Consider the following 27,402-nt stretch of genomic DNA (forward strand, 5'->3'; position numbering starts at 1 on the left):
GGAGGGGCCAGATGTGGCAGTGGTTAGGGGGGTTAGGGGAGTGGGCAAAGCCATTGGGGGTCCCCCCATGGTCCCCTCCCCTCTCCTCCAGCAACCCCGACCCTTACTCACCAGCACCAGAGCCCTGGTGCTGAAACATGCAGCCTGGCCCACCACATGTTTCAGCACCAGGGTGAGGGCCAACCACAGAGATGCTCTGGCAGCCAGAGCATCTCCATGGAAGACCCAGCCTCTGGTTGCCTCAGGGCACAGTCCACTTTTTTAAGCTTCGATTTTTTTAGACCCCTGGATATCCAGGGGTCTAATTTTCTCCCCGTGCTGCAAGTTTGCAGCAGAGAGAACATTTTTTCCTTCCTGCACATGCCTGTTGCCCCGCCTCAAAGGGTTTTGAGTCAGGCCAAGAGGCACATGCACGCTCGTGTGGACATGCACAATGTGTCACACCAAGTAGGGAATGAGTAGTAGAGGGAGGAACCCTTCCCACTCCACATGAACATTCCCTGAAAATGCCACCCCATGTACATGTTTAAACTAGGGAAATGATGATTTAAACACCTAACATTGGACCAACTGAGGTTTTTGAAGGACTGCAGATATTTCCAGAGTATCAGAGCTCTCCTGCTATGGCTTTTTGGTACCTTGCCCTTCAGAGGAAGACAGTTCCAACTACCCCCATTAACATTCCCCTAACCTCTGACCACTAGAATAGCAGCCCTGTCCCACATCATATTCTGCCTGCCTCAAAATCTTCAGAACATCAGTAAGGAGCACCATAGCAGCAAAACTCTAATGTCAAAGAAAAAGTTAGTTCCATCTGAATTAATATCAGATAAAGAAACTTGAAAACACTTCTAGCATAAACTTCTTAGCGCAGCTAAATAGAGTATGGATTATCTAGGTTGTAGGCCACCTGGAACAATTCTGTGGATCAGTGTGTTGCAGATGGCATGGGGGAAGGAAAGAGAGTTTTGCTTCTGCCTAGAACACAGCTGTTGCTTGTGATTTCAAAGTTTTGTTGTACAGGTGATCAGACTTGATCTGAAGCCAATAAAATCTGTGTTCTAGCCATCACACCTCCCAATTCATCTGTCACAGGTTTCCAGGATAACAAGCTGACATGTGAATATGAAGCAGATAAAGAAGAATATGAGGGGGCTACTGTATTTATATATAAGTACAACAAATCATTATACTTCCCTGCTGGATTATCAGTGGAGCAGTCTTCTGACTAAATAATATGGTTAACCAGATTGTAGTTTTCTTGAAATCCCTGTTCATTTTTCCTTACTACTGTTTCTTTGTGACCTTCATTTCTGTTTTACACTACCTTTCCATTTATGCTTTCTGTTTGCTGTGTCTCTTTTTGCACTTTAGAGCTCTGATCTCTTCTACACCTTTTTTTCTATTTTTTCTAAAAGTCATTTCAACTACACCTCTTCTCTTACCTATTTGCACAGTATAATTACCCTGGTCAATTATCCACACATTATTGCTTTCTTTCCTCTGCTCTTTCCTCTTATCCTTAACTGCCATTGTTTCTTTTTACATTATGTTTCTCACTTCAGCAATGTACTAGATATCATAGGGCATACTTCTTTCCCAGTTGGACCACAAACTGACACAGTCTGTCTCTGGAAATATCACAAGAGTTCTTACAGACTGTGTACAGAAAGAGAGAGAGAGAACACCATGCTCTTCTTAGGTTTTGTACCACTTGCTGTCAAACTCAGAGGAGATGTAAAGACTCTAATTTTAGAAGGGCAACTTATCCCTGGCACCCTGTAATGAAACTCACTGACAATATGCAATGAAAAATTCTAAGTGAATACAAATATAAATATTTTGGATTAGTTCCACTATGGTTGTACAAAATAGACACATCTATATGAGATGCTTTACTACAAAATAGAACAAATGACTGTGTAGTAAGTGTCACCATCTATACATGCAAATCCTTACTGTGCAGTAATTTGCTCTATTCAGTAGTTAATTTGCCACCTGCAAAAGCAAGTAGCAAATTAAATTAACTGCTGAGTAATTACTGCACAGTAAGGCACATGTAGATGGCTAACCAAGAGCAAATTTGCTTTGTCAACCAGGCATCCAGAGGAGAAAGTTTGCTCCCTGCCCCTGAAATCTGCCTGTTACCAGGGCAGGCTCTGCCACTGGTGCCTGGGCAGGGACAATGTCCCCCCTGACCCAGCAGCAGGGAGCTATGAGCCCCCACTCTGCAATTGCACAATTGCAATCATAGAGCTGAGGCCAGAAGCTTCCTGCATGGGGAGAGTTCTCTGTCCAGCCTGAAGCTGGCTGGGACCTGCCCCAGACTGGGACAGCTCTTGGCCAGCATCAGGCTGGACAGGGACAGCTACACATGCAGTCTGGAGCTGGCTGGGGACTGTCCCATTTCAAGCAATCCGTAGTGAGCTCCAGGCTGCAGGTGCAAGCTTCTCTAGGCAGCCTAGAGCTGGCCAGGAACTGTCACAGTCAGGGGAAGCTCCCAGCTTTTTCTCATCCTCATGCCTTGATTGGGTGATCGAGGTATGGGGCTTGGAAAGAGCTGAGGGGGAGGGGCAGCTAGTTGTGAGCCCCCAGCTAGGGAATCCTTACTGCTTACTGCTAGCTGCTTTACCAGGGGATTGGGGTAGGGGGTTGGGACCTCCCCACAGCTCTTTCCAAGTTTCCTGTCATTGATTGGAGAGCTGGGGGCAGGGATCTCCCTGCTGCCAGGGTAGGGGGACATTGTCTCCACCTGGCTCCAGTGGTGGAGCCTGCCCCAGCAGCAGGCAGCTCCTGGGGGCAGGAAGCTATCTCCCAACACCTGCCAGGAGACAGCTGTCTCCTGGCCCTATGCTTCCTGCCAGCCCCTGGGCTAGCACCTGGGAGGGAGCCTAAACCTCTCCCTGGCTGCTTCAGAGAGCCAGTACAGGGCCAGAGGGGATGGGAGCAGAGTGCTTCCAGGAGCAGCAAAACTACTCCCAAATGGACATGTGTAGAAACTTGCCCAGGGTGGTTAATTTACTGTGGAGTAAACCATCCAGCAGTATATGCATGTGTAGATGCATCTAGTGATCTTGAGCAATACAGCACTTTTTAATGAAGGTGAGCAATAGGAAAATGCTTCTATCTGCTAAATCAACCAAACAGGTCAAACAACCATCTACTAACAATGGGTAACAGAGTGTTAGTGAGTTAAGACCAATCATACAAAGCTAAATACTAGATTTTCCTGATAATTTATATAACAGAAAATGTATTACAGTGGCCTAAAATATCCTGAACGCAGTGTGAAGAATGCCACATAGCGTTGCTCTCTGATGGTTGATGGCAGGGTATAATTACCCAAGGGACATTTCCTGTAACAATTAATGCTGGCCTCCTTGTTATTTTATTCTATTCTTTCAAACCTCATTGGAACAAAGGAGACAGGCACAGATGGGGATGCATAGGTTCAGTAAATCCCATGGAAAATGTGCTGCTACAGTTGAATAGGAGAAACTCACTAAACAGCAGAGAAGCCTTAATGTTATATATAGCTCAGATCTATGAAATGTATTTACCTCTTCCTCTTGAATCATCCACAGTGCTGGAGGAATGCAAAGAAACAAGCCATGAGTATTCAGTACTCACTGCATGTGTCTATGCGAGGTGCTTTACTATGTATTACATACTGTAATTCATATTACATACTGTAAATAGAGGTACTAGAAATTGATGCATTAAACTAATGAGCTGAGAGGCACATGTAGATGCTGACCAGGATCAAACTGCTCCTAGTCAGCTTAGGCAGCAGGGGACCACAGGGGCAGGGATATCTTTCCCATCTGGCCTCCCAGCTCTGCCAAGATCAGAATGGGTCCCAATCTGTGTGCAGATGGCAGGCAGCTGCCTGCCAAGCTGGGACAGCTCTGTAGCAGGGCACTAGGGTGCCTGCTACCGAATGGTAGTGAATGCGCCCAGCTGCCACTCAGCAGGGCAGCAGGTGACAGTTACCATGGTAACAGAGTGGGTCAGCTGACTGCCGGGTGGGGCAGGGCCTGGCCTTTATAAATAGCAAGGCCAAGGCCAGAGTCAGTTCCCCTGCTGGCAGCTTAGGAGGAAGAAGCCTGATGGCTGGAGAGCACTGGCTTGACCACAATGGTTGGGAGAAACTCCGATGAGGAGATGAGAGAAGGATAGCCAGGTCAGCTCAAGATTTATGTTGTAGCTGAGGGGTTTTGAGTTTCTGTTGTGCTTGGGAGTTTGTGTTGCCACACCCAGGAAGGGGAGATTTTGGATTTGTGTTTATTGTTAAACCGGAGGACGGGGAGAGGCTATAAGTGGCAGAGGAGGCCTCATAGGGGCCCCGCAGTAGCATGGGAAGGTGTCCTGGTGCCGTAAAGGGCACAGCTTGGATAGGGGGCAGCAGGAAGCCCCGGAGCGCTGTAGAGGGCGCAGCTTTGATAGGGGGCAGCAGGAAGCCTGGAGTGTAATACCGGAGGACCGGGCGAAGCTGTAGGGATGGAGGAGGCCTCAATAGGAGCTCCCCCAGTAAAATGGGGGTGTTCCTGGCACTACAGAGGGTGCCATGTTTGGGGGTGTCCCAACCCCAGCCCAGTGTGGGCAGTTTTGGGAGGAGCTCGGTGTAGGCAGAAGCCCCAGTGGGGCATAGGCCCGAAGAGGCAGGTCTGGGGGCCAGGTAAAGCTAAAGCCGCCTGAGCCCCAACCCTGGGAAGCCCGAGTCGGGCACAGAAGGCCCCAGAGGGGTGTAGGCCCGAGTTGGGCATAGATAGGCCTAGTGTGGGCGGGGAGCGCAAGGGGCGCGGCACAGACCCCAGAGAGGGCAACGGGCGCAAGAAGCATGGCACAAGCACGAGAGGCGCGATATAGGCCCAGAGGGGGCAATGAGCGCGAGAGGTGTGGCACAAGCGTGAGAGGCGCGATATAGACCCAGTGGGGTGCACGACCCAGGAAAGGGTCAAGGGGCCAGGCATGGCTGCGGGCCACCTGAGCCCCAAGGCATGAGAAGCGCGGGCGAGGGCCCCACTGCGGGCAGAGAGCGCGAGAGGCACGGGCGAGGGCCCCAGTGCGGGCAGAGAGGGTGTAGTGGAGCTGGCCCCGGGAGAGGGCGTGTACATCGAAGCGAGCCCAGAGAGAGAGAGCGGGCTGCTTAGGAGACCTTTGGGGGCAGGCCAGCAAGGGCTGGCATGGGAAGTGGCCCAGAATTGGGGTAGAGTAAGACCGGCCCCGTGCCAAGGGGGAAAGAGAAGGCAGCCTTCCTAATTGAACCAATAAGATCAAAGACGTGGCGGGTGAGACGGAGGATTTATTAAGGACCCTGACTTGGCACAGTAGGCAGGGGCGCTAAGGGGAGGTCACAGCACCCTAAGGCCGTCCTGCCACAAGCTCCCTCTGACACCCAGCTTCCTCTGACATCCAGCTCTCCCTGCTGATAGCAGGGAGATGCCCATAGAGTAAAGACAGCTCCTCTCCTCCCCCAGGCAGATTGGGGCTGCCCCCAGAAGCAGGACAGCTAGGAAATGACACCTGAGGGAGCCTGGACCTCCCCCTGGCTGCTCCAAGGTTACAGAGCAGGTCAGGAGCAGATTTAGCAGATGGAAGCAGTCCAGGGCTGCTCCTGTCCAGGGCAATTGTCTCCTGAGGTGGGCACATGTGTAGACCTGTGCCCAGGAGCATTTTAACGATCCCAAATTTTCTATGGATAAAATTCAGGTGTATTAATTTCACATGTAGATGTGTCCACTGATTCCATGAGGCACAGGGGATATAGACCCAGATCCTAAAGGTATGTAAATCCCTAACTCCCTTTGATTGGAATGGGAGGTAAGGGCCAGATCCAAAAACTACTCAGTTCAAAAAGAGTCTTTCAGTTGGCTTCAGTGAGCTAAATCAGGCCTTTAAACCCAAATACTTTTAAGGATCTGGATCACAGTATTTGAATTTATAGAGGTTCTCGCAAAATCTTCCTCTACTGTTTTTACCTAAATAGAAAGAACTATGTCCTATTTAAAAAGGACTGACACACCTTATTATTTTCAGGGCAAGTGAGATTAAACATATCCTAAGTAAAATGTATTCTTTCATAGTAGCCATCACCTCCCACTGAAATCAATGAAACAAAGCCAACACTGTCCTTAGTGAAGGTGGTAGCACATCATGGTGGGAGTGGAAACCTGTCCTTTTAAATTTATTTTAATCTAATGCCTAAAGTGTTTATTTAACTTGCAATTTTATGCATCAATCATAATTATATGGTTATCGTATGGCATCTCAACAGGGTGGAATTAAGTGCATCTGAATACCTTAACTATGCATTCTGTACATCTACATGCTTAGAATTCACTTCAGTGTACCCCTAGCTATGAATTCCCTAAGTCTGCAATATTTGTATGGGGATAAGGACAACACACCTGTCATATTTTTGTCCTTCACTCCTATTTAATATAGTTATTGTGTGTGTGTGTGTATGTCTCTGTGTATCTGAATCCCCTTTGTCCTTATTTCTGTAGATGCTGTCAATTAGAATGAGGGGAGATGTTCTGAGCCCAAATTTGATATGCCCTAAATATACAAATATTTCAACTAAAACATTTTGAAATATGTTGTTTTCTACATACACAAATGAATATATGAAATCACCATATTATGATTATGAAAAGCACAGTCTTAGATTCTCAAACATGAAATATTCCCTTTCCTTATTGTCCTTTCAGTCTAGACATGTAGAAAAAAAAAAATTAGTTGAACCACTATAGCACACACATTGCTAAACAGAGCAACCCTACATGAGTTCTTGCTCAAGGTGATGTTAAACTTTATACGTAGACTAAGGGCACTTAAGAAGCTCGAATGTGCATATACTCATGTTTTAACTCATACTAAATACTATCGGAGCATCTCTAGGTATGCCACTTCAAGTGAGGGTGAGCTCTGGGCTCTGCTACTTAGATTATGTTAAGGTAACTTCAGTCTCCTCCAAAGAGATAAAATAAGCAATTTTTAGTTCTCAGGATGTACTTTTCTCAGCTCCATGCCTCCCCACCGTCCCTACCCCAAAATGCAAGTGTCCTGGTTCCTAGTCACACCCTCGCTCACCAGCCATCTCATAACAAGTCAGAGCTGTGCAGGCAAGAAACAGTATTAACTCTTAATATGCCACTACTCACAGCACATTCTAACTTTAACAATGTCCAACAGTCCACAAACCTAGTATGGTCTAGGTAACATGTAACTTCATCCTAACCTTTTGCCTCTTTGTACTCTTCTATATTGTTCACCACCTCCCCCTAAAACCCTTTCCATTACATGTTTTTTTCCCTATAATTAAGGTAGTAGTTGGGCAAGGAACCAGAAATTCCTGTATTAAGTGCCTAAGTATACCTCTGAGCACTATAAAATCCTATATCATAGTAACAGTACTTTCCCTTCTAGAAGGACAAGCCTACTCTCATTTAAGTTAACAGCAGAACATTTAGGTAAGTGTTGCAGAATCAGGCCCAACAGAGTAAGGAGTAAACTAAATATTTACAGAAAATATTTATACTTTATTATATCAAAATATCACTTTTTTTAAAGCATTACTATCCAAAATAAAATTTGAATATATTGCTGGAATGTAGAAACTTTCAAATGTCAGTTTGAATTGAATCCCCAATTATGGGTATTTTATGATAAATTATTTTAATGATACTGTAAAAATTGAAGGTTGCCTAAACAACACATTTTTTGCTATAAATCCTGATATTCTTTCCTGTTATAAAAGGAGAAATTATTCCAATCCCTAGATCATGAAATGGGGATGTATTCTCAACTGTATGAAAATTGTGGGGTTTAAAAATATATACTTGTCTAAATGCAGATGAACAGAGTAATATTTATTTTATTTGCCATATCTTACTATGTTTTACATTGCTGGGTGACCAAGTCAGCTGGCCATAATGCATTACATTCTAGTGTGTCAGCTGCAAAATTTGAGAAGAAAACCAATGTGTCTCAAGCTATGGTGAACTAACATCAAGTGACATAACTGGAAGAGGGTGGGAGTCAGCAACTATAACTGGGTATATCTCTGCAGAGAAGAAGGTCAAGATAACAATGGGTGGGGTTTATGTGAAAGAAATGGAACATGTCTCTTGTTGATCCTTTTAGATCAGAACTGTCCAATTGGTGGCATATAGGCTGCATGCAACCCATGAACAGTTAATGTGCAGTGCCTGGGCTCCTATTAATCTGTTTCTTGTCATATCACTCCAGTTGCTGCTACAGCTGGGATCTCAAGGCTCCTTCCCTCAGAGTTAACTTCCTGCTCTCATGCCAGGGGGCAGGGCATCCCAATGCAGAGCACCATGCTGGGCCAGTTTGCAGAGTGGTGCAGCATAGGATTTGAGGTATGGACCACCCTTACACATTGTACAGAGGTGGGGCACCACCCACACAGATGATGCAGCAATGTGGGGGGAAGGCTTCCCGTATGGGTATGGTGGAACAGTATGAGGGGGTGAAGTTGTCCACTTGTGCAGCACATTGGTGATGTGTAGGGGTTGTGCACAGGTGCACATGCACCCTCTGAGATCGGCTGTGCACCCCCTGGAAGTGCTAGCCACAAATGGGCTGCTGGATTGGTGATCAGCTGCTGGGGGACTTCCTCCTCCCGGGCCACTGGCGATCTGGTGCACCCCCAGGCTTGGAAGGCACCAGTCACCCATGGCTCAGGGTGCAGGGAGGTGCAGTCTGGGGGCCTGTGGCTTACACCAATGCAGCCCCTGGGGCATGCAGCTCCCACTGATATGGCCCACACTGTGTATGGCCCCTGGCCACTTAGAAATTGGACAGCCCTGCTTTTAGATAAACTTGGAGTGGGTTTCCATTTTGAAATGAAAGCTGAAACCATGTAACCAAATATTCCATCCAACTCTAATAAGCATGATCTTGCACCTTTTCAAAGTAAGTGACAGTGTTTCCATTCTCTGATACTTGCCCAATATAATTTATGGTTCTGTAACATACAAATAGGTTGACTATTATACCTTCTCTTATACCGCCCCAATCCACTTGTTAGCCCTTAGTAATTAAAGAAGCCCTAAAAATGTTCTAGCTACCTCTTTTCTACTCTTGTGTTTTGTTTTGTTTTGTTTTTTTAACTGTACTTGTCCTCCCCTGCCAACCATGTGACATTATTGTCTCTGAATTTGAACCATAGTTGTGTGATAAGGATTGTCTAAGAATAGTATTCCTGCATTCAAGCAGGAGGTTGATCCTTGAGGTCCCTGCCAATCCTCTGATTCTATGAGTTATGATTTTGTAATATAAGACCCATACTGCTGTGTTTTGAGTAAGCATTAAATACTTATCATTATTGAGGGCTGGTGTAACAGGGGACCTGACCTCTGTTACTCAGACACAAGGGAGGGCTAACAAGGTTTTAACTGGCAATGGAGTAACATTTGTTAGGCATGGGTGTGGCTGTAGGGGTGGAAGGAGACCACAAACTTTAGGCCAGCTTTAGGTCTTAAGGCAAGTAGGGCCTGAGAAGATGAACACTGAAAGAGCAAGCACACACTCTAGGTTTACCAGCTTCCCTTCCTTACTTTTCAACATAAAGGCATGGCAGGAAAAGAAGGAGCGTGAGACCCTGGGAAGCTGAAGTACGAGGAAGCAGGATCAAGGCATCCACTACAGGGTATTATGGTGGCCCTTGGGCACACAGCCTGCTACAACCAGATTGTGTCTTGCCCTACGGTGACGATGTTGGAGAGACAGGAGCAGAAAGATAATTCTGCTCTGGATGCAGTGGTGGGGCACTGAGTCCATCTATGTGTATAGATTCATCCATCTCAGGAGAATATAATGGATTGGTAAGAATAACCTAGAACATCCTTCCTCCACTCTCCACCCCCTGCCCCTGCTCCAGTGGAGCAGAAGTGATGTGAGGAAGGTAGTGAGATGTTTCTGCAATCAAATCATTTACTGAAAATAAAACACTTGGGGAAAAGGGGTTCCTCCCAAGGTGATGCTCACTACCCCAAATTCAGACTTCAGAGTGAAGGCTTTGACTAGCACTGCATATTTATAAGCAACACTCTACCCACACTCCTGGCATGGAAGAGCAGGACCTTGCCAGGTACTGAGCTGATTGGCACAGATCCAGCAAAATACTTAAGCCCATGAGTTGTCCAATGACTTCTGTCAGACAGGATACTTAGAAACTTACCAGTTGTAGCCTGGATTTGAGAATGTATTTTTCCTCTTCCAAAGCCTGAATAGGAAAGTACTAAGAACACCCGTATATGTAGAAATTCATGACAATGGAGTTATGGCACATTATGCCAGCTGAACATTTGCCCACTCCTTTTCCCTATTAAAAATTGAATGTACACATTTAACTTTTTTAATTTTCTCAGCCATGAAAGGTTTTCTATATACCTTTTCAAAATGAAGTGCTCTTTGTGTTTTGGAAAAGATATTTGCTGCCATTTAATACACTGAATGCAGTGTTCTAGAAAGAAGTACTGTAGAACAGCTTTTTAAGATGACTCTCTTTTTAATAAAAATGTTACAGCATGAAAGATCAGAGTAATAGCAAACTATGGAGTTGATTTTGACAGCTGCTAATCCATGTTCCTTCTGTGGAACTCTGCTGGCACTTGGGAAACATTCAGCATCTTTAAGATCTTACTTCCCTGCTTTTATCTGTTTTGCTTGTAGTGTTATTTTAAGTTAAAAGATGGAAAACCAGAAAGGGATTCTTATTTGTAGCATAGAAACAGCTGAAGGGTCCAGACACAACTGTACTTCCATTATGCTGGACCGTGTATGAACACGTAATGGAAGGCACTCTCGACCCTAAAAAAGTTGTGTTGTATGTAATTGGATGACACAGACAAAGGCCATGAAAAATAACAATTAGAATTTCAGTTTTACATACAGAGCGTAATTATTTCATGGGAACATGGGAGGCAACGAAGGAAGGAGGAGAGGGATGCCGGATAGTGAGAGACAGAGACTTGGGAAAAGGAGAGAAGAGAAAAAAGAAGGATGAAGACATCCAGAGGACATGAGAAAAGAGCAATAACGAGGAAGGAGTAGGAGATCAGAATAGATGGACAATCAACCACAAAAAATAATACCTGAAAATGGGGGAGTAGATTGGGAGCCTACATGGGAGAATAGTCCTTGTTGAAAAGGGTTTCCCTTGGGTCTGATCTGCATCCTAGTGGGTGGAATAAGGCAGTTTCAGCCTCTACAGCAGAAGTTGCTCCTGGAGGAATCCTTCCTGCTGGAGGACATTGTTTTCGTCTCAGAATTCCCATGCTCAGTTCTCTGAACCCATGAGCATGTGATGGAGCTTGCCTCTCCTATCCCTCAAATCTGACCAGATCCTAGAAAGGCTGAAAAGAAATGCTGCTCATATGCCATGGCTCTGCTGTAGCTGTTACTGCTCCTGGGGGAATTCTTGTGGTACCAGGGGTCTGAGCTATAGAGGAAAAAAAACAGTTTAGATGGAGACTTCAATAGAAAAAGATGTATTGTCTTCCAGCAGAGCTGCTCATTTATTTAGTATTTATAGCACTCCACTTGCATTGTTGAATACATTTATTTTTTATAAGCAGCAGTGGTTCAAAGTAGGAAAATATTTATGATCCAAAGAAGTACTGATATGTTTTGATACACAGAGTTTCTACATGCTTTGTGAAGTGGGAGAAAATTGGACATGCTTGGTTGTGACAAGTCTCAGTGAGATTTTTCACACACAAAGTATCAAATGCCAGATGTGCTTTATCTGTGATGGCTAGCACAGGAATATAGATGAGGTCAAACACTTATTGTGTGTAGAATGACATTTCAGATAATTTATTTTCTCACTTGTTATATTTTGTAGCATTTTTAACTTGTCATTTAATGAAATTATGTGACATTTTCTAGCATGTCATTAAAGAAAGACTTTGTACATAGGGATTCTCAATTAATTATTCTGCCTTTATCATGAAAAAACTGAAGAATGTGTGTGTGTGACAGAAATAAAAGCTGGGAATTGTATGGGCAATACCTGAAATATGACTTGCATTTCTTGAATCTTGATGACTGGAAGAACTATGAATCTTTGATATGATGAATATGGGTATGCCTGCTTGTCCTCAGGAGAAGTTAAAGACCTTTTTCTCCAAGCAAATAAATCATGGCTTCTAGTACATATACAGATAAAGTGAAGATTTTTTTGTGACCCTTTAGAGATTAGATGACTGATGTAAAAAAAAAAAAAGGAAAAAAATATATAATTATTATAATAGCATAAACTATAGTATAAAGTATTGCCCCCCCCACCTTCCCTAAACACAAGCATATACACTGTGGTAAGAATGGCTCATTTTTTCCTCCATGTCTTGCAATTTTCCTTAATTTATCAAATCTAAAAATTTAAGAATCAAGTGAATACCACTGACAAAAAAATTCAGAATTCATATACATTATAAGGAATAGAATCATAGAATCAATATCATAGAGAAGTAGGGCTCCAGTGGTCATCTAGTCCAAAACCCTGCATAAGGCAGGATAGTTCCTATCCAAACCATCCTATACAAATCCATAATCTAAACTCTTCTTCAAACTACCATCAACCCTGACGCAAGACAAGACATAGCACCCTAATCTGCCACAGCAGGGGAACTGCAGCAGGCAACATCCTGCTTCTTTAAAAGGTTGTTAATATATGCTGACGGGATCCCTTGTAGAGAGCCATGCCTGCCTGCTACAGAGGAAGGCAAAAAACCCCACACTCTGTGCAAATTTGGCCACAGAGTAAAATTATTTCCTGACCCCCAAATAAAGACATCAGTCTGACCCTGAGCAGAGGTGCAAAGTCCCCTAGCCAGGATCCTCTGGCTTTAAGTCCCAGCAGAATAATTGGCACAGCCCCACCACAATCCCCTCCCGCTGAGGAAGGACGAAAAAACACCCTGACACATGTAGCAGAAAAAGGGATGAGGGCAACCATCAAAACCCAGAAGCATGGGAAATACCCATAGTAGAACATAAACATATCATCCCTGACCAGCTGCCCAACCTCCTGTTGAATACCTGCAGTGATGGAGAGCCCACAACTCCCTAGGCAGTCTATTCCATTGCCTCACTGTGAAGACATTTTTTCTGATATCCCATCTAAACCTACTTCACTGCAGCTTCAAGACTTTTTCTTTCCTTTTTGAGAGCAGGACACAGACCATTGGTAGAGACAGAGGTTAAAAAAAAAAAAAAAAAAAGACCTTTCACAGACAGGCAGGTTTTGCTAATGCAACTTATTTTTGGCTAAAATTCATCACTTTTGTTAACGCAGAGCTCCATTTTACCCTGATGTGCTCAACATAAGCCAAGGTATCAGACTTTGTTTTATTGCCTTTATTTTGAATGTCCCCAGCATTACATAATGTCACTATAGGAAACCTCACTATATAACACAGATAGGTTTTAACAGAAAATTCCCAGTAGGAATCTTCAGTGAATATTTTTTAATAACCTACCATTCTCCTACAGCCAGCAAAATGGATGCATTTAAATGACTTCAATGAATACTAAGAAATGTAATAGATGATAAATCATAATTACAAACAGGGCTATCTAAGGCTCTTGCTACACATTATATATATTATTCAATTAACTGGTTAATCGTGCAGTAAATTTTGACAAGCAACATATGCAAAGTAAGACCAGCCACAAGTGCAAATTAACTCACAATTAGTTAATTGCAGCTAGTTAATTGTGCAATACATTTAGAACAGCCACATGTTCAAAGTAATTATCACATTGTAAAAATAACTATCTGGCTATAAAAAAGCCAACAAGTTAGAAAATTAGTGCTTGAAAATATGTAACAACTCCATAACTGGTTTCTATCCAGCTTGAATTTGAACAGGGCCCTAAGAGAAAATGTTCCCCTCTAAGTTCTGCAACTTCTCTTCCTCTGAATAGTCACTTGCAGAGTTCACTGTTTTTAGCAGTCAAGAGTATAACAGAGCAACTTTCTACTGTTGTTAATTTGATTTCTTGTTTTGTAGATAACTTGCATGCAAGACCACTCTTTATATTGCTTGTCAACTACCTTTTACAAGAGACTGGAATGGAGCAATGCACTGTTTTAGGGAGCTGAGGGCTGGAAAGTGTGACTTAAGTCAGGGAATTGTGACTAGGATGGAATTTTCCTTTTCCCCCCAATATTTAGTCAAAACACTACATTCATATTTTTATTTTTCTAGGTGGCAACAGTATGTAAACCTTTGAATAAGTCCCTTTCTTTCATGCTAATATATATATTTGAATAAATGAGATGTAGCTTAGTCTGACCGGTGGCAAGCCTGAGCAAGTAGGTAGTGGTTGTGATGGAGTATTTCTTAGTTGAGAGATTCCCTGGAGTGTTCCTTTGGAGCAAAAAGATATTATACCATTTCTATCTTGGGGAAAGGGGTCTCCAGAAGCAGCCTCCTGGACAAAAATATATTGACTGCTTTTTGTATTATGAAATAAAATGGAAACTTGTTTTCCTAAAACACTGTTCCTTCTATCCTTTGTGTATTGCATGTGTAGATATTTTAGGTTATTTGTGGATTCTGTTGCCTCCATGTTGTAGTTTTTAATGTAGGAGTTTGGTTGGGTGAAAAATATATATTTAAAAATGATGGCGAGATCTATTTGAGTGACAAAGAGACTATTAGATACATATCTTATCCTATGTGTAGGGATAAGGAGTAGAACTGACAATCTAGAGAGAAGCTTCTATTAAAAGGCCTTACAGATGGAACCATTGCATTGAGGAAGTAGATATTCTTGCTGCACCTTGTAAAAAAGGAGTGCACTTATTTGAAGATATGGGGCCCAATCTAATCTTCATATATTTTTTAATCAAGTTGATTTGATTTATTTAAGTGGAGTAATTCCTCATTTAAATTTGATTTAAGAAAATTCTTATACATGTGCTTACAGTTAAGTATGTGCATAAGTGCTCTGCTAAGTCAAGGACTTTTACAAATATGGCAGAAATTGTTATATAGAATGTGTATATTTGTGACTCTCTGGTATTTGGATGGGAATTATGAAGTAAAACTCTGTTATAAGGGCAGGCAATATTCAGGAATCAAGAAGTAATATACTCTGAATCAATACTAAACAAATGGCATGTCATGGTACTAGAAGGACTGTAGTCTTAGACAAGTCATGTTTTGGATTAAAGATGAAATTGGTTATTTTTTATATTAAAAAACCTGTGCCATTTGTTGCAAAGCTACAGGTATTAATCCTGGTACCCTGGACAAGTTCTAGATTAGATAATTGCTTTTTTTCAGTCTAAATTCTATGAGATTTAAATGGATAAAATCTTCACTTTTCCACAGCAAAAAAGGATTATACTAATAGTTGATGAATTTCACCTGGCAAGTAAACCCATTATAATGAGTTCAACATGAACAATTTTTTATACAAAGTCGAATTTTAGCGGTCAAAAACATCCACGAAAAAAACCCGGAGCAGCTCATGGCACTGAAAAGTGGAGTCGGGCCACCTGGAGTCACACTGTGGTTGCCAACAAAGCTCCACCCAGCAGTATCACCACTTCCACAGCCCGGGAAGGCCCCCAGAACTCCAAGTAAGGCCACTGGGGCCCACATGGTGCTGGACCCAGCCTCTCCTACTCCTCCCAGGGTAATTTGCCACATGCCAATGTATGTGTAGCATTGATGTTCCTTGGGAACAAGGTGGGCCACTGCTACTTGTCTCTGGGAAACCAAACATCCATGCTGATCTGAACACAGCCTGTGTGTTTGAGGATTTTTGTCAGGAATGGTTGTTGTGCATTGGTTGGTTTGTTCACATTGGGTGAATTTATTGATTAATGTATGAGATTGGGCTTTGGCTGTGTTGGTATCTCAATGAAACTGTAGCTCAGAAACCCAGTCTTCTGAGTGACTTTCCTGCCCTCTGTATTGGATGTTGACCTATAGGATTTGTCCTTAGATTCTCCTGCTTACCTGTTTGTCATCATCAGTTTTTCAAATTACATTGCTGTAACTGGTTTGCTGTTTCTACTGTCATTTGTTTCTAGCTTGGTAAAGTATATTGCTTGTTCATTGCTCATGTGTTCCCCTTTACCCTTTGTTACCTGTTCCCCTATTAAATCTTTTCTGGGTTTGAAATCATTTAACATTTCCTTGTTATTCCATTATCATCTAAAGTTAGGCTGGGAACTCCACCTTACCAGTGCAGAAGGTGCTGCACTGTAAAGCAGCCTGATTCAATCTTTCAGAAAAACCATACAACTACCTTACCTTAGTGAGGTCACATTTTGAGTTATACCAGCATTGAAATTTGTCCTTTCAACAATGAAGTCACCTAGTACACCCCTTGTTCAAAGCAGGACCACCCTAACTATATCATCCCAGACAAGGCTTTCTCTACCCAGGTCTTAAAAAACCTCCAAGGATGAAGAGTCCACAACCCCACTGGGTAGCCTGTTCCAGTGCTTTACAACCCTTCTAGTAAGAGAGCTCTTCCTAATATCTAATATCAGCTTCCCTTGCTGCAAGGGACCATTGCTACTTGTTCTGCCATCTGCCACCAATGAGAACAGTGTAGCCCCATCCTCTTTGGAACCACCCTTCAACTAGTTGAAGGCTGCTATTAAATCCCCTCTCAATCTTCTCTTCTCCAGACTAAATAAGCCCAGCTCCCTCAGCCTCTCCTCAGAAGTCATGTGACCCAGGCCCCTAACCATTTTTGTTGTCCTCTTCTGGACTCTCTGTAATTTGTCCACATCGTTTCTGTAGTGGGGGGCTGAAAACTGGACACAATACTCAAGAAGTATGCTATCAGCCTTCTTTGCAGCAAAGGCACGCTCTTGCCTCATATTCAGCTTATTGTCCGCTGTAACTTACAGGTCATTTTGTGCAGAGCTGCTGATTACCCAGTTGGTCCCCAGCCTGTACTGGTGCATGGGATTGTTTCATCCTAAGTGCAGCACTTAGTACTTGTCCTTATTGAACATCATGAGATTTCATTTGGTGCAATCATCCGATTCATTGAAGTCTCTCTGAATCCTAGTCTTACCCTCCAGTTTATCTACTTCTCCCCCCAGGTTGGTGTTATCTAAAAACTTGCTGAGGGCCCATTTCATCCCATCTTCCAGGTCATTGATGAAAATATTGGACAAAACCAGCACCAGGACCTACTGCTGAGGCACTCCACTGGATATTGGGAGCCAACTAGACATTGAGCCATTGATTACTACCCTTTGATCCAGCCAGTTTTCTATCCACCTTACAGTCCATTCATCCAACCCATTCTTAGCTTGCTTGTGAGAATGTTGTGGGAGACCATATAAAAAGCCTTTGCTAAATTCAAAATATATCATGTTCCATGCTCATCCTATATCCACAGAGCCAGTCATCCCATCATAGAAGGCAATCAGGTTGGTCAGGCATGACTTACCCTTCTTGAATCCATGCTGACTGTTCCTAATCACTTTCTTCTCTTCCAAGCACTTTAAAATTAATTTCTTGAGCACCTGCTTCAAGCTTTTTCCAGGCACTAAGGTAAGACTGACCAGTCTTTAGTTTCCTGAATCTTTCTTCTTCCATCTCTTAAAGATAGACACCACGGGCAGCTTTTTGTGTGCTCCAATGCATTCCACTTTGGACCAGACTTGATTAATCATCAAAGAAACTTTAGTTAAAGCCCTCCCGTCCCCCCACATTTTGAAACTCAGGATGCTGAATGCATGAGATGCTGCAGGCTTTTTAATTAGAAGGACTTCCAAGAGCCGCTTTAATTAAAATGCCCCTCTATCCACACCCCAGAGCATGTATATAGATGCCCTATTTTTGCCCTTTTCCAATCATCTGAGACCTCTCCTGACAGCCAAAAGTTTTCAAAGATAATGGTCAGTGGCTCTGCAATCACATCAGCCAACTCCTTCACCATCCTCAAGTGCATCACATCTGGCCCCATGGACCTGTACACATTCAGCTTTTCTAAATAGTCCCTAACCTGTTTTTTCACCACTGTTAGCTGTTCACCTCCTCCCCAAACTGTGCAGCCAGGTGCAGTAGTCAGGGAGCTAACCTTGCCTGTGAAGACTAAGGCATCTAGTTCTTCAGCTTTTTCTGCATGATTAATCACTAGGTTGACTCTCCCATTCAAAAAGGGACCCACACTTTCCCTAATCTTTCTCATGTTGCTGACATACTTGTAAAAAACCTTGTTGGCTGGAAGGAAAAAGGTATATAGCAGCATCAGGAGTTATCAGTGATAACTTACCCTGTTATGTATAAAGAAGGCTACATATTTAAGGCAGGGGCAGGCAAAATTTGGCCCATGGGCTGGATCTGGCCTGCCAGGCCATTCTATCTGGCCTGTGGAGCTCCTAAAAAATTTAGTAAATTAATATTTATTTGCCCCAGCTCCCTGTCAAAGCTGGCGGGAGCCAGGGACAGTAGGACCCAGAGAGATCCCTCAGCAGTCTTGCAGGCTTGAGCAGCCTAGCCCCATCCACCCCGAGGCAGTTCCCTGCTTTCCTGCCCCCACCCAGATCCATGTGCTCCATGTTACTGTGGCCCCCTGGACTACAGATCATGGGACCATGCTGGTAGGGGTTTGTATGTGTGTGCACACACGTGTTGGCAGACACTGGGGCAGAGTGTGTGTGTGTATGTGTGTGTCTGCGGCACAGGGAAAGTGTGTGTGTGTGTGTGTTCATAGGATGAGTCCCACATGCACACCCTTCCATACACATGCACCTATGCCTCACCTCATACTGCCATACACAAACCCCAGCCACCCTCCCCCCATATCCCACATACCCACACACTCACAACCCCCACAAACGTATACCCACCCCCCACAATATACAAGAATAAGACTTCATTTTAAGCTATTGTGCAGTCACCTCTGTGTACACTACATGAACACATGTAAACCAGGACAAAAATATTTTTTGAAATCAAATTAATGAATGTTGTAGATGATCACTTTTTCGAATATCATTTGGTATTTTTCTGGTTTTGAGATGGAAAAATACCCTTTCTGTAAGAAGTTCTTTTGGGGGCAAGGGGAGGAACTTCTGGTGGCAAAGGCCAGGGGCTGGAGGTGGGACTTCTGATCACAAGATGGCGAGCGGGGGCAGGGCACTTGTCAAGGAGCAGGGCTACCGATGCAGCCCTTGACAGCTTGCCAAAACTCAATAAGCGCCCTTCTGCCAAAAATAATTGCCCACCCCTGATTTAAGGAGACATTGAAAATTGAATAAAATATTTAGTATTCTACAATATGTATGAAGCATTGAATGCCAATAGAATTAAATGTCAAAATCGCCTTAGAGACAAGGATTTTTTGTGGGGGGTAAGATATTTTATTGTACCAGCTCTACAATCAGGATAAAGTTAAACAAGCAAAGCATTCTTGTTCAGGTCTGTGAAGGAAAGAAAGTACAGCTCTACCCACTGTTTTTAACACTCATTTTGCCCTCCTCAGAAGAAAGGCCCTGTGCTCAGCCAGGCCCTGTGACCTTGAACTCACACCTTTCCATCTGTCAGTGTAATTCTTGTGCCCTGGAGCCACTGAGCAGGTCAACTGGGAATTTTTTCTCTTGGCCTCCTTGTGCTGTATGGCCCCAAAAGTTACAGCAACCCCTCCCTCCCACTTGCAAAAAAAAGAAATGTCCATCTTAAAGAAGGGTCTTCTCTCCCACCACCAGTGGTTGTGAGTATCCTTGACCTTATGCCCTTCCATTTGTCAGCCCAACACTTACGTGCTAGAGTCACCAAGTGGACTAACTGCTAGGTTGCCTTCTCCTTATGTGGTAGGGCCCAAGGTATCTTGGCTGCCCCCCGATTTTTTTACAGGGTTTTAGCCAGACTGAGCCACTTATCTTCAAAGATATTCCCAGGGCTCGGGTTGAAGGATAGGCCAAATCAGGGGCTTGTCTTGGCATGCTAAAATCCCTTGGCATGGAGATGTTGACTACAATGGAAGTTTTCCCAAGTGAAAAGTCTAAAACCAGTCATTTTCTCATTCTAGAGTGGATGGGAGGGTGGGTGGTTGCAGGAAACTTTCAAAATGCATGTTCAGTTTCTTGCCCCCATATGAAAAAAATATACCTATAGCAGATTATGAAGCACCCAATTTTCCATATTTTTTCTCTACACTTGTGTATGTTACATCTTTGTCCCCACAGCAGTAAATATCAGGAGGTTGCCTTTCAAAGTAAGACTTGAAACTGAATCTCTATCTTCCATCTTATTAGTAATGTACATATGAAGGCAGCTGGTATCTGAAACTGTCAATAGACAAGATGATAAATACAATATCATGTACAATAGTTTCAAACTGTTTTGCCATTTTCCAGGAAAGCAGAATATAACCTTATAATTATAGTTAACCTTCTTTCTCCTTTGCCTGTGTCACTAGCATAACAGCTTAAAAACCTTAAATAATATGTAGATATCAAAATATGTCATAATGTAACCTGCTTTTTCCCAGTGCTTGTCAGGCAAAGTAACAAAATAACCTGCTAGCCTGTAAAATGTTTTTTCCTGGCAGAAGCTAAGAAATAAAATTTACAAATATCAGCTTGCAATCATTTCAACTTCTGTTTAGCAGCTCTCAAATCATTACAAAGTATTTAGGAGTGAATCCTCTCCTTGGAGCCGGAACCAAAGCAAACTGAAGTTGATGCAACCTTCCCATTGATTTAAGTGACCCTTAAAATTCAGTTGTTTTACAAATACTGATTCCCTCTTAGCTTTATGCTCTGAAGGTAAATTGGGGCTCTAAAATATAGCAAAAGATTAATTCCTGGTCCTTAAATTTACTTCCAACTATGTATAATCCCTCTCCTGGGTCCCCATAGGAGCATATATTGACCTAAAAACTGCCATTTATTGTAGTGACAAAGTATTAGAAGTGCCCTCCTATCCCCTGTTCTTTGCCTAAGAGGCACAGGGAAATGCTTTCTTTTCCCTGTTTTAACTGAAGTGGTGTTCCTGTGGCTTTAGTCTGTGAGACAATCTTGTAGATTATATGGCCCACAGATGGGCTCTAGATAGTGGAGCCAGGTTTTCTGGCCCACAAGGGTACTGGAGAGCTTGAGAATCTGGAGGCCAGGTGAACAATGGATGAAGTAACTTTGGCTACTGCTGCTGCCTTTCATTGCATTGCCACTGTCCAGATTTGGGTCAGGAGAAGCTGCACAGTCCAGATTCATGCCGGGTAAGTTTGTCACCCCTACTTTAGACAAATGGTTGCTTGCCAGCACAAGAGACAGGATTGAATGGGCAATGAGGCCACTTCCAATCCTCTACAGCTTGTTCCTGTCTTTCATAGAATCATAGAATCAATGAGTCGGAAGGGACCTAGATAGATCATCTAGTCCGACCCCCTGCCATGGGCAGGAAGGAGCACTGGGGGTGGCAGGGGTCATAAGACCTCAGCCAGGTGCCTATCCAGTCTCCTCTTGGAGATCTCCAGGGAAGGTGAGAGCACCACCCCTCTGGGAAGCCTATTCCAGGCTCTGGCCACCCTTACAGTGAAGTAGTTCTTCCTAATATCTAACCTAAACCTATCCTCCCTCAGCTTGTGGCCATTGTACCTGGTGACTCCAAGGGGGGCCCTGGTGAACAGACTTTCCCCAAGTCCCTGCTGGTGGCCCCTGATAAAGTTGTAGGTAGCCACAAGATCCCCTCTCAGTCTCCTCTTGCGGAGACTGAAGAGATTCAGGTCCCTCAGCCTGTCTTCATAGGGCTGACCACGGACGCCCTCAACCATATGAGTGGCCCTCCTCTGGACCCTCTCCAGGTTCTCCACATCCCTCTTGAAGTGCAGCACCAAGAACTGGACACAGTACTCCAGCCTGATCAGCGCCGCATAGAGGGGGAGCAAGACCTCTCTGGACCTGTTAGTGATGCCCCTGTTGATGCAGGACAGGGTGCAGTTGGCTCTGCCTATTGCTTCATCGCATTGGTGACTCATATTCATCCTGGAGTCAATCCTGACTCCAAGATCCCTCTCTGCCTCTGTGCTGCCAAGAGGGTCAGCCCCTAACCTATAACCATAATGCTGGTTCCCTCTTCCCAGGTGCAGAACCCTGCACTTGTTCTTGTTGAACTGCATCCTGTTCAGATCCGCCCACTTCTCTAACCTATCCAGGTCTGCCTGGATGCGGTCCCTGCCTGCCGGTGTATTCACTTTACCCCACAGCTTGGTGTCATCAGTGAACTTGAACAGGGTGCTCTCACACCCTTGTCCAGGTTGCTAATGAAAATGTTGAACAGCATCAGCCCAAGGACCAAGCCCTGGGAGACTCTGCTGCCCACACCCTCCCGGGTCAACATCGACCCGTCCACCACCACCCTCTGGGTGTGCCCCTGGAGCCAGTTTGCCACCGCAATGCCGCAGTTCCTCAGCTTGCCCACCAGAATTGGGTGGGACACTGTGTCGAAGGCCTTCTGGAAGTCCAAGAAGATGACATCAACTCCTCCTTCACATATAAGCTCTTTGTTACCTGGTAATAGAAAGAGACCAGGTTAGTCAGGCAGGATCAGCCTTGCACAAACCCGTGTTGGTTACCCCTCAGCATCACTTCCCCTGCAGGGCTCTCACAAATGTGGCCCTTGATAATTTTTTCAAAGACCTTCCCCAGGATAGAAGTGAGACTGACTGCCCTGTAGTTGCCAGGCTCTTCCTTCCTCCCCTTCTTGAAAATAGGGACCACAGTAGCCGTTTTCCAGTCCTCAGGGACTTGGCCTGAGCACAGCCTCAAACAGCCATGCCACTGGCTCCTCAATGACACCAGCCAATTCCCTCAACACCTGTGGATGAAGGTCATCCGGGCCCGCCGACTTGGACACATCTAAGCCCTCCAGGTAATCCTTAACTAGGTCTGAGCTAACAGTTGGGGGACTCGCATCCTTCCTGGGCCTCTGTATGCTGTCACCCGAGAGCACCCCATTGTCAGGAACATGGAGGCAAAGAACTTGTTGAAGAGTTCTGCCTTTTCTCATGCATCCATCACCAACTACCCTGCCCTGTCCTGTAGGGGTCCAATGTTACTCCGAGACTTCTTCTTGCTACCGATATACTTGAAGAAGGACTTTTTGTTATCCTTAATCCCAGAAGCTAATCTAAGAACCAGTGCTGCTTTAGCCTTTCTTACCAAATCCCTACAAGCTCGGGTCAGGGACATGTACATCTCCTTTGTCCCTGCCCCCTGGTTCCACCGCCAGTATGCTTTTTTCTTTGCCCTCAGGCCAGCCTGGATATACACGCTCAGCCATGAAGATTTCTTGGACTCTTTTCCCACATTCCTGTGCAGAGGAATTGCATCCTGCTGCACCCCAAGGATAGCCTCCTTGAGGAAGGACCACCTTTCCTGGACCCCCATACTAGCTACCCCCTGGGCTCTGAGTGCCCCCCTGACTACTGCCCTGAGTGCATCAAAGTTGGCTTTCCTAAAGTCAAGCATTTGCGCTGTGCTAGTTACCTTAGTTAACTTTGTAGGTTTTGACTGACATATAGTGCAATAGTCTTGCCTTCTGTGCTGCAACCCCTGAAGGACATCTGAAGTATCAAGTACTCATTCAGCCAATAATGAGGAAAATTAAAATTTGGGTGAATTTGGAGTTATTGATTGTTTCACACTGGAATAATGGGATCCTCTATAAGTTTTGATTGCTTTCAGAGTTTCTTTTCAAACAAGTCTCTATGTCATGATAAAGTATGCTGACTGCAAGCAAACCCTAGCTTCCACAGCTTTAAGCAACATACAATAGCATTATGTCATAGAAGCAGCAAATGTATAAAGGATTTTCCAACCCCCAGCTAAGAAAACAAACAAACAAACAAAAGAACAAGAAAGTAAACAAATTGCTAATATTCATAGCTAGAAAACTGAGGCTCTCACTATTATTCACTGAAATGGTATTAACAGCTGAAAAGGAACTTTTCTATGTTAAGTTTGATAAACTAGTGCATTATCACTGCATAATTGATATTGATTATTTTCATTACTGAACCACATACTTCCATGCCAACTAAAAATCATAATTTGTCACTGGAAAAAAAAAACTTTACTTGTAAATCAGCTACACTTAAGGGACAATTACTCATTCTGAACACATTTAATAGTGTGTCAGGTACTGCAAACAAAACCCCAGTCTTACAGAGACTGATGCACTGACTTAATGAAATGGACCTACTCACATGCATAAATGTAGGCATGAACATAAATCTGTGTAGACTCTCTTGAGCGTATTTTAACAACCTTCACAGCAGCTATGATAATTTGCCCCCATGGTGCCCCTGCTTTACCTGTGGCAGGTTAGGGCATTATGTCTTATGGTTGTGTCAGGGTTGACTGCATAATTTGCTAATATGTTAAACAATACAATGCCTCATGCAGGCGGTTGAACTAGAACTGCTGGAGATCCCTTCCAGCTGTACTTTTCTAGACTCTATGATCAAGACCCTAGATTTAAACTCTTATAGACAATAAAGGTTTTTCTTAGTAAGAATGAAATCCTGAACCACTGACATCAATGGAAATTGTGCCACTGACTTCAATTCATTTAGATTTTATCCTAAAACTTTAACCCAAATATTTGAAGTCTTTGAAAGTCTTTCCCTTTCCAATAGCTTTATTGGAAGTTGAATTACATGTTAGAAGCTTCCACAGCATTCAGTGGGCATTGTCTTCATCCCTAACTGCTTAAGTTTAGGGATATTCAGTTCTTAACAAATCAAAGCTAGGGGTACCTAACACATATGGTGAAAGAGAGTCACTTTCCTTATCCAGTTGGAACATATTAGTGCTTCAATTACTAATTAATAAAAATGAATAACTTTGTGTTAGTTTCATTATCATCCTTCCAGAAAACAGTATATTGTTACATGTTGCTGCTACATCTGCCTGGCTAATAACCTAAATCTGAAGTTGCCTATGAAATCAACCTGACATATTCTTAAAGACAATATAAACAATAAAAACTTACCATGGAATATTTTGAATAAATGCAATTTGGATTGGCCATCTTTGAGGAGCAGCAAGATCACTGAGTGTCAGGGGGAGGGGAGAAAGGAGAAGGGCAAGGCCAATGTAGACTGGGGGGATGGGACGTGGATGAGGGGAGGTGAAGGCTTACCTTCCCAGACTACTGTTGCTGCTGCCACTGTTGTAGCACCATCAGTTCTGTTTCAGTGGCAGCAGCCCTGTGGCCAGGTTCCCTGGAAGCTGACCCTTGTGCCCCATTGCAGCTACATATATATTAGGTGCAGAGCTGTGCCTGCTGTGGCAAAGGCATCATGGGGGGGATCTCCACGCAGCTCCCATCCCCAGATACAGTGCTTGGTGTGGCACTGCCCTGCCTAGATGCAGTGCTTGGTGTACACTGCACTGCCTGGCTCCTATGGCTGGGAGATGATTCTGGCACACCGTCAGTGAGCACCTGGGGCTGCTGCTCCATTTGCTCCACCCTTGTTATGCTTAAGTGTAAATCTGAAAGCAGATTCAGTTGGAGATTCAGTCCAATTCATTCAGTGGCCAAATCTCCAATTCCAAATTGAACCAAGAGCCCCTTTAATCTCTCTGAATTGAATCGGAACCCCTCACATTGATTCAGAGAGATTCAGACAGATTCAGTGATTCAGAAATAGACCCAGTTTTAAATATTTTTTCTACATACCTCAAGGTACCAGGTGGCTCATGAATGCTATTATGCTGGGATGGATAGAGCATCCCACAGGATCATGGGGGGCTCCCCAGTGTGCTTGGCAGAAGACCCCGAAGAAGACCAGAAGCACTTCCACCAGGGAGTGCACAGGTGGATCCCCCTGTGCCCCTCTGGCTCAGCAAGTGGTGCCTCCTGGGTCTGGGAGGGCACCTGGACCCCCTGTGACCAAGCACTGAGTTGAGGAGGCACAGGAGACCCTCACATGCTCCCCAGTGGACCCAGAAGTGGACCAGAAGTACCTCTGATCCATTTCTGGGTTCACTGCCAAGCACATGAGGGCCCCCACTCTACACTCCTGTGTGATATTCCAGCCACCCCAGCATTGCAGCACTCACAAGCTGTGCCTGGTACCTCAAAGTATGTAGAAAAACATTTAAAGCTGTGTCTATGGCCAAATCATTGAGTCTCTGAATCTGCATTGAATCTTCAGATTCAGATTTAGCTGAACTGAATCAGGACAAGTGATCTGAATCAATTAATTGAATCACTGTCCCCAATTCAGGATGAATCTGAATCTGAATTGAATACTGCCCATTTTGCACACCCCTATTTTTTAGTACAATACAGTAGGCCTGTGCGAAGTGGCTAGTATTCATTTTGGATTTGAATTATGCTAATTCAGAGGACAGCGATTTGATTATTCAAATCACTGTCCCGAATCAATTCAGCCAAATCTGATTCAGAGATTTGGCCACTGCCGAATTGGATCAATCTCCAAATTAGCTCCATCCTCTGCCCGCTCTATGGCTGTCCTTCCTGCTTTCCCAGCTCTCAGCTCTTAAAAAAAAAAAATCCCCGCTCACCGGCTTCTGCCAGGTGGGGGGCAATTCCCATGGCCCCCCACTGCCTCACACTACATGGGAGCTTTGCCATGATCCCACAGAAACCATGAGGCTGCTTCAGCAACTGGTGAGTCAGGCCTTTTTTTTTTTAAAAGGGCTGGGAGTTGGGGCAGCCATGGGGAGGGCGGGGCTGAGAGAGTGGGCAGAGGTCAGAGGGCTCACGACAGAGCTCCCATGCAGTGTGGGGCAGTGGGGATTGTGCCCCTTCCTGGCAGCAACTGGTGAGTGGGGGCTTTTTAAAAAAAAGCAGGGAGCTGTGGCCAGGTGGGGCAGCCATGGTGGGGATGGGAAAGTGGATGGGGTTGCAGGGCACTCAGGAGAGAGAGGGGAACAGGAAGGGAATGGGACCTGGCACAAATCCCCCAAATGTTCCCCTCCCTCCTCCTCCAGCCTCCCTTCCCCTGCCCCTTAACTACCAACACAAAGTCCAGGTCCAGATCTTTTCTGAATCAATTTGGAAAGCTTCAAATCAATTTGGACCTTTTAATTGGTCTCCTGATTCAATTCAGTTTCAGAGATTCGGCCATTGAATAGGGCCAACTCTCCTCCAAATCATATCAGTACCTGAAGCATAACACAATCCTACAATACAGCTGTAATAAGCTGATTATGGAAAAAGACTGTGCTTTTCACAGATTTCACAGATTTTGCAGACATTAGCCCTGAAAGGGACCTTGGAAGATCATTGAGTCCAGCCCCCTGCACCAGGCACAGGAAGCCAGCTGGGGGCACAGGATCCCAGCAAGATAAACATCCAATTTTTTCTTGAAGGCATTTAGAGTAGGTGCTTGAACCACGCCTGA

Source organism: Crocodylus porosus, unplaced genomic scaffold, assembly GCF_001723895.1.
Source record: "Crocodylus porosus isolate Cpor-Errol unplaced genomic scaffold, CroPor_comp1, whole genome shotgun sequence".
Taxonomy (NCBI): Eukaryota; Metazoa; Chordata; order Crocodylia; family Crocodylidae; genus Crocodylus; species Crocodylus porosus.